Source organism: Cotesia glomerata, linkage group LG3 (assembly GCF_020080835.1).
Source record: "Cotesia glomerata isolate CgM1 linkage group LG3, MPM_Cglom_v2.3, whole genome shotgun sequence".
NCBI lineage: Eukaryota > Metazoa > Arthropoda > Insecta > Hymenoptera > Braconidae > Cotesia > Cotesia glomerata.
Genome location: NC_058160.1, coordinates 25,670,130 through 25,688,094, shown reverse-complemented (window position 1 = coordinate 25,688,094; position 17,965 = coordinate 25,670,130). Strand labels below are relative to the sequence as shown.

General features: G+C 29.4%; 1 protein-coding gene across 1 annotated transcript in view; it reads left to right on the top strand.

Moving 5' to 3' along the window:
• Positions 1 to 8,699: 8,699 nt before the first annotated feature.
• Positions 8,700 to 17,965, top strand: part of LOC123262104 (pleckstrin homology domain-containing family G member 5-like) — an 85,691-nt gene continuing 76,425 nt past the window's right edge. The window contains exon 1 of the mRNA XM_044724142.1: positions 8,700 to 8,747. The gene's annotated coding sequence lies outside the window, so the exon portion shown is untranslated. The remainder of the gene's footprint in view (positions 8,748 to 17,965) is intronic.

Below are 17,965 nucleotides of genomic sequence, written 5' to 3'. Positions count from 1 at the left end.
AAAATCAATATTATTTTTCTCCAATTTAATTGAAAGAAATTCACCACAATAACCGTTGAAGGTACTCGTAATTCTATTTGTAACCGAAAAAAAGTAAAAAAGATAATAAAAACTTGAAAATATTCTAGTAGACCGCTATGCTTCAAGGACTCGATGAGTTGAAAATCCTTGAATTTGAATTGCTAATTTATCACCCGAGTCAAAATCTCCAACGTTATTCCAACGTTTCCAACGTCTCAAACGCGATTCCAACGTTTCCAACGTCTCCAACGTTATTCCAACGTTTCCAACGTCTCGAACGTGATTCCAACGTTTCCAAAATAACAAGCGTTAATTCAATGTTTTGAACTTTGCAAATAAATGAAAATATATGTAGACATGAAAGACAAAAAATTTATATAATGTATAGTGATCATTCCACGCCAAATCGACCACCTTTGAACCCGATCCCTTTCAAATTTTTTCAAAGTGGGATTCCTTCATTTAATGTTTTTAACTTTTCACTAATAAAATTGAAAATTAAAAAAAATCGGGAAGTTATGGGTTTCACCCTGTTTTTCGAAAATTGAGTTATAACTGATGATATATCATCAGATCTTTACGTTTTGAGATTCTAGGCAGCTAATTTGACTTTTTCAAAGTGTTGTATTCTATTTAAAATTGTCGATTGTATGAGGGTAATTTTTTAACAAAGAGATTAGATCATAAATCAATCCATGATATAGCTTCCAATAAATAATTATTTGATTATATATATTTATATATTTATTCTGTATTTATATCTAATTATTTATTTTGTATTTATGTTAAACAATCGTGTAAAAATGTCATGTAACCTATTTAAGTGTTTTTATTAATTATTCAATATTGAATCTAGTTTTTAACTCTCTTTTTATTTATTATTTTTGCAAATTCAGAAATAAAATGATTGATAATTATTTTTTAAATTGAAAATAATATTACGTTGATTATTAACAAATCTATACTAATAAATAAAAAGCTGGTTTTTTTGTCCGGTTATACTGCGAAAACTACTGAACCGATCGGAATAATACTTATGCCATAAGATGCAGCGTGTTTCGGAGAAATAAGGTTTTAGTATATGATATGTTGGTGATTACTTATTCGGAAGCTATATTACTTTGACTTAGAAATAATGAATATTTATTGTAACTGAATTTAGACTAATCGATTGTCATTTGTTTAAAATAAATTTGTTAATTCTATTGGTTATGTTTATACACTAGGCAGATTTCTTCATTTACACTGATAGAAGGATTTGTTTATAGTTAAAAAGATTTGTTAATATTTAACAAATCATTTATTAAGAGCCATTTGTTAGTTCTTAACAAATATTTCTTAGTATTTAAAAAGATTTATTAATATTTAATAAATGAATATCAGATTTATTAAATACAAACAAATCATTTTAAATACTAAGAAATATTTGTTTAATACTAAAAAGTGGTCTCTAATAAATGATTTGTTACCTATTAACAAATATTATTTTCTGCCCTCCAGGCGGAAAGTGGCAACTTTCGGCCCGCTGCGCTAAACGAAATTGCCGCTTTCCGCCTCTGTCGGACAGAAAAATAGTATACAAACCTATGGCAGGAAAATAATAAATATCTCAGATCACATATATGTCGACCTCGGCTTCGCCTCGGGCAACATATATGTGTTCTGAGACATTTCTCATTTTCTTGCCACAGGTGTGTAATATACTATTAATACAAATAAATTCTTCTATCAGTGTATGAGACCTGCAATTTCTTTAACCCTTCAGTACCTTTGCTATAAGAATTTTTCTCACGCAACAACATTCAACTTATAGGATGTCGCTGCAGTGCAAGTGAGACACTAAAAAGAACGTGGGTACTGAAAGGTTAACTGAAACTTTCAATGCTCATTAAATAGTATATTACACTACAAGGGCAGAAAGTTGAGATTTCTGCACTGCGCACCATGTGCCCGAGGCGAAGCCGAGGGCATCATCGCGCGCAGTTCAGGGCTCTCAAATTTCTACCCTCGTAGTGTAGACTAGTTTTCTTGCTATCCGGTCGAAAGTACGCAAAAAATTGCGTTGAAAAAAATTGATGCCTGCCCCCGACATTTGCGGCACGAGCGAAGCGAGTGCTGCTGGTCGGGGGCGCAGGCATCAAATACACCTGTCAATAAAGATATTAATTTATAATCTATGATATTACTACTTCCTTTTGAGAAAAGATCTTAATTTAATTGAATAAATTTAAAATTATAAATATTTTATAAATTAACTCTAATTTAAAAATAAAAAAAAATAGAAAAATGAAATAATAATCGTAAAATGCATAGAAAAAAAAATTAAGAAAAAAATCTGTGTATTTTTTCAAATAATTATTTGTTCAATAATGAATTTATTTATTTGAAAATATCTATCAGAATAAAAAATATTTTTCGTTTTTTTTTTTGTAATTTAAATATTTAATAAGTCTCATTTCATTAAAATAAATATTTATTTTCTGCCCTCCAGGCGGAAAGTGGCAACTTTCGGCCCGCTGCGCTAAACGAAATTGCCGCTTTCCGCCTCTGTCGGACAGAAAAATAGTATACAAACCTATGGCAGGAAAATAATAAATATCTCAGATCACATATATGTCGACCTCGGCTTCGCCTCGGGCAACATATATGTGTTCTGAGACATTTCTCATTTTCTTGCCACAGGTGTGTAATATACTATTTCTTAAATTAATTTAGTTTCAACCTAAAATCATCGACACATAACAAGACAGATACATTCATAACAATCACAAGTAAGGTTAGGCTTATAAACATAAGTAATAGAGTGAGCGCGACTACCGACTTTCGGACTTTCTGCCGCCTCGTGTCTCGTTGTCAGTGCATGAATACTATACATTATTTCGGCTCCCCGTCGTAGGGTGCATGCGCGACGATCACGGCGTAAAACTCAGGCTTTCTGCCGTGAAATCGCAGCGGGAATCCCGTACTTTTGACCGGCGTAGTAAGAAAAATCGTTTTCTGCCCTCCAGGCGGAAAGTGGCAACTTTCGGCCCGCTGCGCTAAACGAAATTACCGCTTTCCGCCTCTGTCGGACAGAAAAATAGTATACAAACCTATGGCAGGAAAATAATAAATATCTCAGACCACATATATGTCGACCTCGGCTTCGCCTCGGGCAACATATATGTGTTCTGAGACATTTCTCATTTTCTTGCCACAGGTGTGTAATATACTATTTATTTTCATATCAATTATTCATTTTTGTAAAAAAGACACGGAAATGTTATAATGATTGCACATTGAAAGTCACAATGAATATTAGCCAGAATAATTACATGGATAAAAGGACATGTCAATTCGATAATAGAATTGGGAATCTGTGCAAGTCAAAACAATACTCTAATTAAATTTCAAGTCTAGATCTAAAAATGCAATTCTATAAACCGCCCATCAGAGCGGGCGAGTAACAGCTAGTATTATCTAAACTAAAATACGAATAGTTTAAAACTATTTTTTTCTATTTACTCTGCTCTGCAACTTTCTTAAAATAAAAATTAATATATAATTTTTATTTTTAATTACTATTAAATAACTATTTCGCCATACATTAAATGGTTATTTAATTATTAAATAACTAATAACTACAAAGTAAATCTTTTTGTAATTTATTTGACACTCTGTGAGATTTTTATTTTTGAGATTTCTCAAAACCTACTGTTCGGAATTGGTTCTAATTCACAGAAAATCCAAATTCGGTGAAATTCTTTAAAAACGCCGCTAATTTGGTTCGAATCATTCAAAAATTATAAGATGCTTTTACACACACACACAATTTTCAATTTTCTTAGTGGAAAGTTAAAAATATTAAATGAAGGAATCCCACTTTGAAAAAATTTGGAAGGGATCGGGTTTAAAGGTGATCGATTTGGCGTGGAATGATCACTATACATTATATAAATTTTTTGTCTTTCATGTCTACATATATTTTTATTTATTTGTAAAGTTCAAAACATTGAATTAACGCTTGTTACGTTGGAAACGTTGGAATCACGTTCGAGACGTTGGAAACGTTGGAATAACGTTGGAGATTTCGACTCGGGAACCTAGTCAAAGATTAACGCTTCAATGTACAGGAATGATGACTTTCGCAGAAAATTCTTCTGTAGTTTTTCCGAGAATTATTTGTAGTATAGGTAGTGTTCTTTTCAGTGAAATCATTAAACTTCTGATTTCTGCATAAGTTCAATATAAATTCAAGACTATATTTTTTTTTATAATAACAAAGAGCTTCGGTTTTTGAAAACGCATATTAAAAAATTAAAAATAGTTTTAATTGAATTTTTTTATCACTTTTTTTGATAGAAGGTGTAGTCGTAACAATAAAATTTATGTTTTTTGTATCCAAGATTTAATGATCGGGAAAATTAAATACTTTATTCTATTTACGACTTTATTTTTTACGTTCAAATAAATGTTATTTTAATTAAAGCTGAAATGGAAAAAAAAGTGTAAAAATTAGCAAAAAAAAGTTCCTCAAAACTAGTTCATTTTTTTTTAACCATTAAGAGTAGAAAAGAATCTGTTAAACTGCCATCAAATAAAATCTTCATCTTTACAATTTTAATTAAAAAGTTTCTTAAAAAAAAAAAAAAAATAACAAGAAACCGATTCAATTGATTAGCTGTCACAATTTTCATTGTTAGTTTCTAGTTCAAATATTCTTATAGCTCATCACGGGAGTAAAGGCACCAAAAAGTTGATGGGAACGCTGACGAGTTAACAATTTGCGTGTAAAAATTTATTAGTGGCTACTATTTGTGTATGAATTATTTATCCCAAACTAAAAAGCCAACAATACATTATTAGACATAAACAACCTGTCGATATTATTCAATTACTTTTGAAAATAAGTACAAAGTCGATAACAGATATCGTTAGCCGTTAGCGCGTTAGTTTCTGCCAGAAATTGTACGAGATTCGGCATTGATTAGTATAACACATCAACTGTAATGATTCACGGTTCTAAGACACGCAACACTGGTTCTGGAATAGGATTTATACCAACTCGCAATTAATCAGGGTTCTTCTGATCGTTAACCGGAACTAGAATCTACATTTACCTCGAGTTTCCGCTTAGTAATAGTCCCTAAAATAGCTTACTAATAAATTCTTAACTTATTACAAGACCAAACATCCAATTATAAATTTCATTGTATAACTGACTCTCATCTTCTCAAAGATTATTTCACTCTCCGTCTCCATACTGGTCTTCTTAAGCTTTCACAAACATTACTTCTCTGGAATGTAATGCATTTAATTCGTCTCACGTAGTTTCTCCATTATTTTTTAGGACTTTAAGGCACTTACGGCGCATGTAGATCACCGACTCTCGCGCTTCACTCACAGTTCCGGTTCTCTTTTCTTATTACGGATACCATTCTTCTCCAGTAGTAGTTTCCTACTCTAGTACCAGGATGAGCTCCCGTTGCGTTAAAAAAAAAATATTCGAGCACCCACGACTGGAAGTAAAACTCTTCTGATTAGTTTTATGAAATGAAATTCAAACAGTGTGAATTAATATAAAACTTCGACCTTTTCAAACCTTTCAAAAGGTTAAATACAGTTGTTCTTCTTGTTTTTATTGTTGTTGCCATAATGTCAAAAGTCATTGTTGTTATGACGTAAATGTAACTTGTAACAACTTATAAATAGTATTATTTTTGTAAATAAACAACATTGTCTTTTGGGTATTATGACATTATTACCGCATAACACTGACTTTCCTACATCATCAATTTAGAGACAAGCTTGTATGTAGTTTTCCCTCGTGTATCATTGAATCAAATTCTTCCCCAAGGATTATCCATAACATAACATAACACTCGAAGGCTTATAACTTATTATACGGTATTCTTATTCCAGATTTAACGATAAATGCTTACTTAAACATTTTTTTATCAGGGTTAAAAATTTTTTATTTAATATTTAATTTTTCAAAGATTACAATAGTAAAATTTCTTGAATTTTTTATCTTTTACTGATAACAAGGACGAAATTTTTGAAATAATTCGTTTTTTGAAACAAACATAGATAAAATTTTTTTTTATTTTAATTGATTCATAATCTATATTATTAAGAGAATAAGCAAAACTTTGTGGCCAGTGTATTTATATGATAAAATAGGTTTTTATGATTAAATTTGGTATCGTCGGAAAAATTTTGATCTGGAGTTGTGCCTTTTCATGGTTTCATATCATTCTCACCAATAGTCAATTTATGATGATGTATTTAGGCTGGATTCGAAAATGCTCTATCTATAGATACATAATTAAGAAATGACGTTGTATCTTGTGAACTATCGACATTTTTAAAGATATAAGCTCATCCCGATGTTACACTCATCAAGACCTTTCATTTAAGTACCCACATTAATTTTTCATAAATTTTATATATTTATATATGTATTATATATATGTATTAGGGTGTGCCAAAATGTAACTTCCGTGGAGAACCTTTTAAAATTGGAATTTTGAGTTCCACTTTTAACAGCAGCTGTGTTTGGGCATTTCCTGAGATATTTCGGGATGAGAGGATTCATTTGATTATTTATAGTATTTTTAACAGGAGATTTAATTGGGCACTTCCGGCCAAATTTTGAATTTTCACCGGAAATGCCCAAACTAAGCTTCTGTTAAAAAATTCTATGAAAATCAAATACATCGTCTCAAACCAAAATATCTCAGGAAATGCCCAAACGCAGCCCCTGTTGAAAACGGAACTCAAAATTCCAATTTTAAAAGGTTCTCCACGGGAGTTACATTTTGGCACACCCTAATATATATATATGTATATATGAAAAATATATCAAAAATACATGTGGGTACTCAAATGAAAGCTCTTGATAAGTGTAACATCGGAATGAGCTTATATCTTTAAAATATATATTATATACAGGGTGTCCCAAAAGTCACGGACGCCATTGTAGCATCTGATGAAAAAAATAATTCTGAGACGAAAAGTCCTTAGCCATTTTTCAATTAACCGCATAGATAATTAATTATTAATTAAAAATAACGTCTCTTTATTTGTTAGAGAGAGAGCGTCAGTGTCCAGTAAAATATGTGCCAAACAAAGACACAACTAACTGTATGACTAACTAGTTTCTATAGCTAACGTAGTCACACATATTTACTTACACATTCACACGTGCAAGCATCTTCGTTGGAACGCACTTGACTTGACACTAGTTCTCTCTCTCTAACGCATAAAAGGACGTTATTTTAATTAATAATTAATTATCTATGCGTCTGATTAAAAAATGGCTAAGGACTTTTCGTCTCAGAATTATTTTGTTTATCAGATGCTACAATGGCGTCCGTTACTTCTGGGACACTCTGTATATTACATAATTAAGAAATGACTTTGTATCTTATGAGCTATTGTATCTAATGAGCTATTGACATTTTTAAAGATATAAGCTTATCCTGACGTTACACTCGTCGAGACCTTTCATTTGAGTACCCACATCAATTTTTGATATATTTTGTATATTTATATGTATTATATATATATATATATATATATATATATATATATATATATATATATATATATATATATATATATATATATATATATATATATATATGTATATATGAAAAATATATCAAAAATGCATGTGGGTACTCAAATGAAAGCTCTTGATGAGTGTAACATCGGAATGAGCTTATATCTTTAAAAACGTCAATCGTTAAAAAAGTACAGTGTAATTTAACAAAAGTCATTATTTAATAAAGCAAAATTTTATTTAATTATAGTTCATAAGTCACGGCAGTCACATAGTGACTGCATGATTGCTAGTTTTTTATTAAAATATTTCTGAATTAAAAATTCATTTCAAATTAATGCTTCAATTGAAATATTTATTTTTAAAAAAATTCATCTGAAATTAATGGAAAATCAATTGATAAAAAAAAGAAAAAAATGCATTTTTCGCACCCTTTTTTTATTGCCTCTTTCAGTACATGAAGTTTATACAAAAATAATAAATAAAAAAAATAATAACTCACAGTGATTTATGTTAAATATTTTCGGCCTCTCGGGCCTAGAGGAAGTTAAAAAGTGCATCGTCACCGGACATTTGAAAGTTATTTCCGCCGGGAATAAAAGTCGACGTTTGACACTTGAAGGATAGCTAGAGAGCTTGCGGGGGTCGCTGAATATGGTTCTACCCAACCAACAATATACTACCAAACCAAACTATAACTGTGTACTACACAAGTGGACGAAACTGCGGAGACCAGTGGTTGAAACCGAGAATGGATAACCAAACAGCCAAGAGTTGATGGTAGGTTTCACATACATTCGTATAGTATCATTATACAGATATACGTACAGAGTGTATAGATTCTCTATGAACACTTGCCGTATATACGGCAATGGAAATAGATATGGATATAGAAGGAATAGGAATAGTAAGGGAGCTTTGGCGCGGATGAGGGTAGTTGAGGGTTCAAGATATTACTCTGTGGTGGGGGTAAACCGTTCCACTTCGTGTCAGGTACTCTGGCCACGCGGTCCTCCGCAGTAGTCAGTTTCATCGAAAACATCCAATCCCTAACGCGTACTTCCTATAAATACGATTGTTTATTTTTCGTTTGTTTATATGTTAACATAATTTTTTATTATTTTAGTGAATTTACTGGAATTCGGGATTTCAAATCAGTTTCGCGCCAATTTTTGACAAGGTAAATTGATTTTATTTTTTGTTATTATTGTTATTATTTTTATAGAAAAAATTGAATTTTTTATGACAAGTATTGAAATTTTTTAACAGAACAAATTTAACTTTTAAATATTATTGAGCATTTAACAGATAAATTATAAATTATATCACATAAATTGTGAAATAGTTAAAGCTACTGTCTTCGTTAGTAATAATTGAGAAAAAATTAATTTGTATTTTTTTGTTTTAATTTTTTCTAAGTATAAAGTTTTGGAATTTTTAGAGTAAAATAAATTTTTCAAACTTTTCTTTTCAAATTACTGATAAATAAAAATTATCACGCTTTTTTCATTTTTTAAATAGAGTTTTTATTTATCAAATCTATATTATTTGATACGGTTAATATAAGTATAAAAGTAACAACAAAAATCTAAATCATAATTTGAAAGTTTATTTATATGATTGGCTGCCAAAAACAGCACTCATGCGGAAAAAATGGTCACTATTATGAAATAATCCGATTACCAAATAACATCATTTTAAGGAGTAATGTTTTTTTAAAATAATAATCAATCTGTGTAGATTGTGTATTTTTTTTGACAAAATTAGATAATGTCTTTAAAATTTCCAATAAATCATTTTTTAAAACTATAAAATATGAAATAAATAAAATTCCTTATTTCTCAGTGACATCTGGTGTTTTCTACGTTCCGATAATATGATGTAAACATACTACATGTCTATATGTAAATGTTAATGTCAGTTAATAAAATAAATTTTTTATTAATTGCCGTAACTAGTAATTGAAAAAATTACAATCTCACAGTAATATTTAATAAATTAAATTATCAATAATTTTTCTAACAAAAATGTTATTTTTAAAATATTACAATTTTTCGTTGAGGATATATTGTAATTGTCATAAAAAATTCAATTTCAATTTCTTCCTTGTTTAATCAATAATTTCTAGCTTTAACAATAATAATTTATTTATACTAAGTAATCTGCTTAAAAAATCTGTAATATTTATCCAAAGTGGCGAAAAGCCAATAAAAATACAATAATTAATTTGTACACTGCAAACCGAGGTAATAATCATAAAAAATCGAATTATTGAGTAATCAATAACCTGATTTTAACGATTTTAATTAGCCATCAAAGACTCCCGGACAAAAGAAATGAATAGAGTCTCAAGAGTAAAATAATCGTTAGCTAGTTTAAATTGAATGAAAATTTCAATAAAAAAGTACTTAATCTCTCGTAGCTTAATTTTAAAGCTCAAGAGACCAAAGATAAAAAGTAAAAGAATGTCATTGAACCGTTGTCAGCTTTATAAATTTATTATTATTTTTCTTTTCTTAGTGATTTAACTATATTGATTGACTATATATCCGTCTGTAGTATAACCGTTTAATCGTTCTCTTCGGTAAATCGGTTTTTTTGCTACAATAATGAGATTGTGGCGCACTTTTTTGCTATTTTATCACACTGGCTTGGGAAAGAGGTGAGAAAAAAAGCGTATTAAAATAAAACAAAATAATAGACGTTGAAGCATATGGGGGATAAAATGTTGAGCGAAATAGCGCAGCAGGGTGTTAAAGTTACTACCAGTTGTTTCAGGAACTTCAAATTCAACATCCCCTCATCTCATCTGTTTTATTACGTTTTTAAAGTCCTAAGAAATTTATGCCCTAAAAATAGCAATAGCGGTAAATAATAGAAATGGTATACTAAAGTATTGGAAATAAGATACTGAACAAAACTACTCAGCCATTTATTTTCGTTTAGTCACCCTCTCAATATATAAGCTGTGGTACTTTTTTTACGTTATCTGTTTGCATGTCTCTGCAGAATTTATTAACTCAACATGCTCAGTGAACAAAGTTAAAATACACAATATAGAAAAAAGAAACGAAAGCAATCTTTTATTTTAGTTAATTCATGCGAATAAATTACAAATTTATTCTAAACATTTAATATAAAATATAAAAATAATCTTAGTAATTACCGTTGACGAATTATCGTGACAATCCATCTAAATATCGTGACCATCAGCTCTTGACCTTTGGCGGTATAAAATGCGCAAATTTTTAAATTTGTTTTCTATTTTTAAAAATACACTTCAATGTCCTTCTTGCTTCTTATGATAAAACCGCTCTGAGACGTTGACATTGTTGTTATTGATATTACTGTTACTGTTGTTGAGTATTTTGCCCTAGGAACATAGTGTTGTGGGTTTGCATCGATTATTCACACTTTTTTTTATCAGACGATGTAGATATTCATATATGTATGTATGTATAAGCAAGCTAGACATTTTTATTTTGGCTTAAGGCCAAGTAAGTCTTTTAACTTTATGTTTATTGTTATTATTGTTATTACTATGTATGTTCTGCTTATTCAAGATTAGTTTGGGATATTTGTTGTGTAACAAGAAGCCAATTCTATATTGGATTTTCGGCACAGCTATTTGTCGTGATAAAAAAAATATAGAAGCACATATAAGTACTTAGGTTGTATTAAATAATTTAAAAATTTGAAAACTTAGAAAAATGATTAAAAAAATTGTAAGTTTTATATTTATTGCTATTGTTTGTTTTTCAAAAATTTATACAAGTCTATAATATTATTGTAATTTATGGATCATTAAATTTAGTAGGATAATTGTATGCACGAAAGAGTGTTTTACGAAAGATCGATATTTTTTTCGACACATGAATCTTCGATTAAGCCACGAAGAAAAATTGTCTGGTTATAAACATGTGTTTTAAATTTGAACATTTATAGGTTGGTTTTATTTTGGGTCTTAAATGGTAATAAAATTTATTATTTATTTATTTTTAATTCAGGCTTACATTTCTATAGAGGTGTAAAGCACCTGTACATTGAACCAGAATATTACATATTATAAATGCATATAAAAAAGTTACCTTTGTTATATCGGATCTATGTAAAGACCTATGTAAAGACAAGCTCTGTAAAAAAAAAATCTTTTTACTTGATTTAAGAAAAAATATTTTCTTCAAAATTGTACTATTGTTTCAAGATAATTAGTCCAAAAACTTAATTTTAAATGATATAAAATTTTTGGATAAAAAGAAAAAAATTTCTTCATTTTTTAATTTTACTTCAAAAATTTCTCTCTCGAATTAAATTTTTTACAATCTTGTGTAAAACTTTCTAGTTTCTATTAACATAGTTATCTTCATAATTACGCTTCATTGCTTCACGCGCTTGGAAAAGCGTTTTTCTCTCACTTTTTGCTAATAAGTAAACACGTTAAAAATATAAAAATTATTTGAATTGAATTTATTTAGGTCAAATATGTCGTATATCTAAATAAAGCCGTATAAATATTCATTTCTGAGAATAATATAATATATTTGCGACATTTAATTGTTTTATTTATTTTAACAAGGCAGATCGAAGTTTCTTACGAGTCAAAAATTAAAATTCAATTTATTAAAGTGCAATTTAATATTTAAAAAAAATAATCATCGATCATTAAAAAAAACTTAATTGAAAACTGAGTTTCTTATCGTGGAGGAATATATTATTATTATTATTCCTGTTGTTCTTATTGTTATAAATACCAAAGATACAGCTGATACAGATTAGTGTTGAGAATTTCCTGCAGGCACTTTCGCAAAGTATATTAATAGGTATAGTAAACTTTATCAGTTTAAGCCTCATCGCTTCCGCATAATCCTATCATTCAACTAATTCCACTCTGCATCGTAAACAATTGCTGATTCTTTTTTCTTATCATACATTACTACTAGTGATGAGCAAAATCTGTCTTGGTCTTGCAATCTTGGTCTTGGTCTTGGGATTTTGCAAGACTAAGACCAAGACCAAGATCATACATACTCTAGCAAGACCAAGACCAAGACCGAATGACCAAGAACAAACTAAAAAAAAAAATTATGACTTCCGTTGTAAATAAGATATATGAGAATGTTTGTTACAACTTTTACAAATGTTCTTTTGTAGTTCTATTTTTTGTGTATTTAAGATTTTCAATTTATTTTACTAAATATAAAAAAAGGCATCGGTAAACCTTGCCATTGTCTGAAAAGAAGGATCTACAAGAATATTCTTCGCTAAGAAAATCGAAGATTTTCAAAAATCGGGAAGTTAGTGTTTTCACTCCGTTTTGCAAAAATCGGTCTATATGTATGTAACTATGTCTATATGTATGTATGTATGTGTGTAAGTATGTGAACCGCTTATAACTTTTGAACGACTAAACCGATCGGAACCTAATAAACGGCATTCTAAAGAGTTCTCTCAAACTGAGATTTCCTGTGAATTTGAACCGATTCGAATTGATAGATTTTAAGAAATTGCAAAAAAACTAAGAAAAAAATTTTTTTTGAAGGTCGTTTTTTGGAATAACTTTTAAACGGCTCTGTCGATAAACTCCAAAATCTAATCAGCTCTTAACCTTGAAAAACCACGTCGATTGCCGCAAATCCGGTCAAAATCGGTTGATTCGTTCGAGAAATATCGTGAACGAAAGAAAACCCAAAAAAGTGTTTTTTCACATAACTTCGATATTTCTTTTCGGATCGTTTTTGATGAGATAGAATAATTTTTAGAGCTCAAAAAAGCGCGTCGATCGCTGTCAAGAACGTAAATATCGGTTGATTGATTCGAGAGATATCCTCGACGAAATATTTGGAAACATGTGTTTTTTTACACGTCAAAGTTTCTTGAGCCAAGAACATTTTCTTGAGCCAAGAAAATTTTTTCTTGCTTTAAAATAATTTTCGTTTTCCTTAAAATTTTCTTGGCGCAAGAAATTCGTTTTTTGTATGTAACATAACTCCGACATTTTTTAGAATAACTTTTAAAGGGTTTTACTGGTCAATTTCAAAAACTAATCAGCTATTAACATAAAAAAATTACGTCGATTGCCGTCAAGCCGGTCAATTCGTTCAAGAGATATCGTGAACGCAAGAAAACCCAAAAAAGTGTTTTTTTGGAATCACTCCGAATTTCCTTGTTTTATCAATTCAAACTTGAAGATCCTTGGTGAAGCTAAAAAACCGCGTCGAATGCTGCCAACCGCGTGAAAATCGGTTGATTCATTCAAAAGTTATCGAGGTTTGAAAATTCAAAAAATATTGTTCTATAAAACTTCTATCAGACTTTTGAGCTCGAAGAGCTTAAAAGCATAGAAAAGGTATCTTTTTGAGCTTGGAGAGCTCAAAATAACACATAATTTGTATTTTTGAGCTCAAAGAGCTCAAAAACATCATTGGTCCAATTTTAAGCACCTAGGTATGAAATCAGCGGGAAGTTGCAGGGATGGCCTTCAGGGTCTACCGTTTTTCTAATTTTTTTTTTTTTATAGTAAAAGGTCAATTTATGCGTTCAAAAATTGGAAGGGTAAGTTTTCGAGTTTTCGTAACTCTCACAACTATTCATACCATTTTCTTAGGACGATATGTGAAGATCGTAAGCATCTAAGAAAATTTAAGCATTTTAGTACTATATATTTCGAAACCAATTTTGAAGCTTAAAGTAAACCTATTTTTGTGAAAAATGTGTAACCATGAAAAAATTTTATTAGAGCAATCTCAAGAAAGTGAATAGTAGACTATTTGAGTAAGCCCAAGACCAAGACTGATTACGCAAGAACAAGACCAAGACCAAGACTGAATATGCAAGACCGAGACCAAGATCAAGACTACAAGTATTTCAGCAAGACCAAGACCAAGACCAAGGCTGAATATGCAAGACCGAGACCAAGACCAAGACTACAAGAATTTGAGCAAGACCAAGACCAAGACTGGACAAGCAAGACCAAGACCGATAGTAAGACTGTCTTGATCTTGGTCTTGGTCTTGTTTTGCTCATCACTAATTACTACCAGAAAAGGAGGAAGCTTTTTTAAACAGAACTTGAAATATACTGTCCAGTATTTTTAATATTTTTTTTGGGACTTAAATTTACAAAAAAGAAGAAAAAATATTTGATAAAATGTCAAACAAATAATTTATATTTAACAAATAAATAAATTTTTTCCAAAGAAATGAACTTAATGAATTTTTTCGTTTACATTTATGCAACTTGTTAAAGTGCTATTAAATTTTTTGTAATGAATAAATATTTATCTTCTAAAAATTAACTGAAAAAAATGACCCGAGATAAATTCCGGATTCAAGAGAGTATTTCTTTTTCAGTTTACTGCACGAAATAAAAGTCGACTCCAAATTAGTGAATGCGGTTGAGCCAACTAGATCCGGTCAAAAAAATCTGTCGGTTTCTTCTTTTTTTTGAGTCCAAAATTACTCAATTGGATGGTAGCCAATTACTTCCAAATAATATCTGTTTGTCCTGATAAGTCCAAGTGCATGGACTATTTATTGAGTGTCAAGTTTATCTAATTACAATAATGAACTACTCATTTGAACTAATGATTATTATTAACCAGCAAATTTGTAGCATGATACTTTTTCAACAGATTTTATCTGCTTAATGACTGCGTCACCATTTATTTTTTGTAATTAAAAAACAATATTTTTTAGGTAATAACTAATTATTTAAGTAGAAATTTTATCTACTAAAAAATACTGCATCTTCACTGAAAAAAAAGTTTGTCCTATCGCAACACGTTTAAGCGTATGACTTATACAGATGGCGCATTTAACATGGGTATAAGCCATACACTTAAACGTATTGCGATAGGACTTATACTTTTTTTTCAGTGTTGTCACGAATTCATAAAATTTTATATTTTTTTAGTAAAAATTAATTCATTAGGTTGTAAATAATTTCAAGGTTTAATTGTTGTATTTAAGTATTTTTTTTAAATGGATCTCAGGATTAACCCTCCAGTGCTCACGTATTTTTTAGAATCTCGCTTGCGCTGCAACATTCCTATATAAATTTAATTTTGCTCGGGCAAAATGCTGATACTAAAAACATTGACAAGTTAAAATAATTATCAATCAATTTATATATTTATAACTTTTTAGTCAATTTGTACATTAATAATCATTTTTTAATGCGACATCGTATTATAACGATTTTACTCTGAACTGAATAAAATTAATTTAAATCAAGATAAAAAATTCTTTAATCAAGAAAAATTTATTCAAATAAAAAAAATTTCTTAGTTAAAAAGTTATTTTACTTAATTCAAAATAAAATTCTTAAAAATTATTTTTCTTGCTCAAAAGTTTTTCTTTTGAATTAAGTTAATTGTTAACTTCCCGCTAAGAAAATTGAAAATTTTCAAAAATCGGGAAGTTATTGGTTTTACCCCGTTTTTCGAAAATCGAGTTATCATCATATCTCGACGTTTTGAGGTCCTAGGAAGCTTCCCCGAATGTTTCCGCGATGATGTCCGTATGTCTGTATGTGTGTGTGTGTGTGTGTGTGTATGTATGTATGTATGTATGTATGTATGTATGTATGTGACCCTCTTATAACTTTTGAACGGCTTGACCGATTTCTTCGCGGTTGGCGCCATTCGAAAGGGCTTGATCAAACTTAGATTTTGAATATACTTTAGACCGATTCGAACCGGTAGATTTTGATAAATCTCAAAAAAACTACAAAAAAAATTTTTTTGAAATGTGGGTTTTTTTTCAATAACTTTTAAACGGCTCTACCGATCAATTCCAAAAACTAATCAGCTCTTAACATCAAAAAACCACGTCGATTGCTGCCAGCCCGGTCGAAATCGGTTGATTCGATCGTGAGGTTATCGTTGTCGAAAGAAAACCGAAAAAAGTGTTTTTTCGAAATTACTAGTTCGATCAATTCATAATTAATTTTTATGAGGATTAAAAAACTGCGTCGAATGCTACCAACCGCTTGAAAATCGGTTCATTCATTCAAAAGTTATTGCGGTTTTAAAATTCAAAAAGTTGTGTTTTATTAAACCGCTGTGAGAGTTTTGAGCTCGAAGAGCTCAAAATGACACAAGAATCATATTTTGAGCTTGAAGAGCTCAAAAACGTAATGTGTAATTTTGAGCGCTTAAGTACAAAGTGAGCGGGAAGTTGCAGGGATGGCCTTTAGGGTCAACCGTCGTACTAATTTTTTTTTCAATGTAATCGTGAAAATTTTCTTATATCTTTCAATTAAATTAAACTAAAATCGACTATTTTTTTTTATTTATTTTTTGAAAATTAAATATTGATTTTATAAAAATAAAAATTTGAAATAAATCTCACTGTTTATTCGAAATGAATTTTTTTTTCTGTAAAATCATTTTCTACCTGTAAATTTATTGAGAAAATCTGTGGTAAAAGTACTCTCGACTCTATAATATAACTGCCAGAAAAATTCTCAACGTGTAACAAGATCTACTTTTTGAAATCAATTCGAAGAATTTCCAGCTTCTGAAAGTTAATTTAAAAGAGTCTTTACTCTTGAAGTTTAAAAAGTTTAGAAGCTTTAACAATGCACGTCTCTACGTTTGCGTTCAAATAAAGCTTATATAATATATACTTTTCACTTTTATATCTGATATTAATTTTAAATACAATGAAAAGATGAACGATGTCATATTTAGAATAATTCTATTCTCGGAATCTTGAAAATGATAAACGACGAATTAGTTTGATTTATAAGAAAAAAAAATTCAAATTATGCATTTCGTTCTTTTCAATATATATAGTAACATCGAAATTATTCTAAGTAATTTATTAATTTTAAAGTAATAAATTTTTGTCAAAATATTTTTTATTAATCTCAGGGATATCCAAATAACAATAAAGAAAAAATTTAATAAAATCTGTCAATGAACACCGTAACAAGATACTGAGTAAAAAGAGTAAAAAACAAACGTTTCATTTTCTATAAGACATTTTTCGCTATCCTCTTGAAACCTTATTCTTTCATGTCAATATGTATATAAAATATAGCATACCGTTCAAATAATATAGATAGTACGTATTTCTTATAAACACAATATGTACATAGAAAAAATAGGACACGAATATTATTTACTTAAAAGCGAGTAAAGAAAAAAAAACTACCAATTACATGACCAACTTTTTACAGATATAATACTTGTTTGAAAAAAAAATACAACTTTTAGACTTAACTGAAATTTTATGCCGGTCATTTAAAACTTTTACCATTAAATGATATTTATCACCCTAGCGACTAATTTTTCTTGCATCGAATTTTTTTTCTTTTTTAATATATATTACCTTAATTATTCTCATTTACTATCATTATTTCGGGAATTCATAAATCTTGTAATCATAAAAAAAA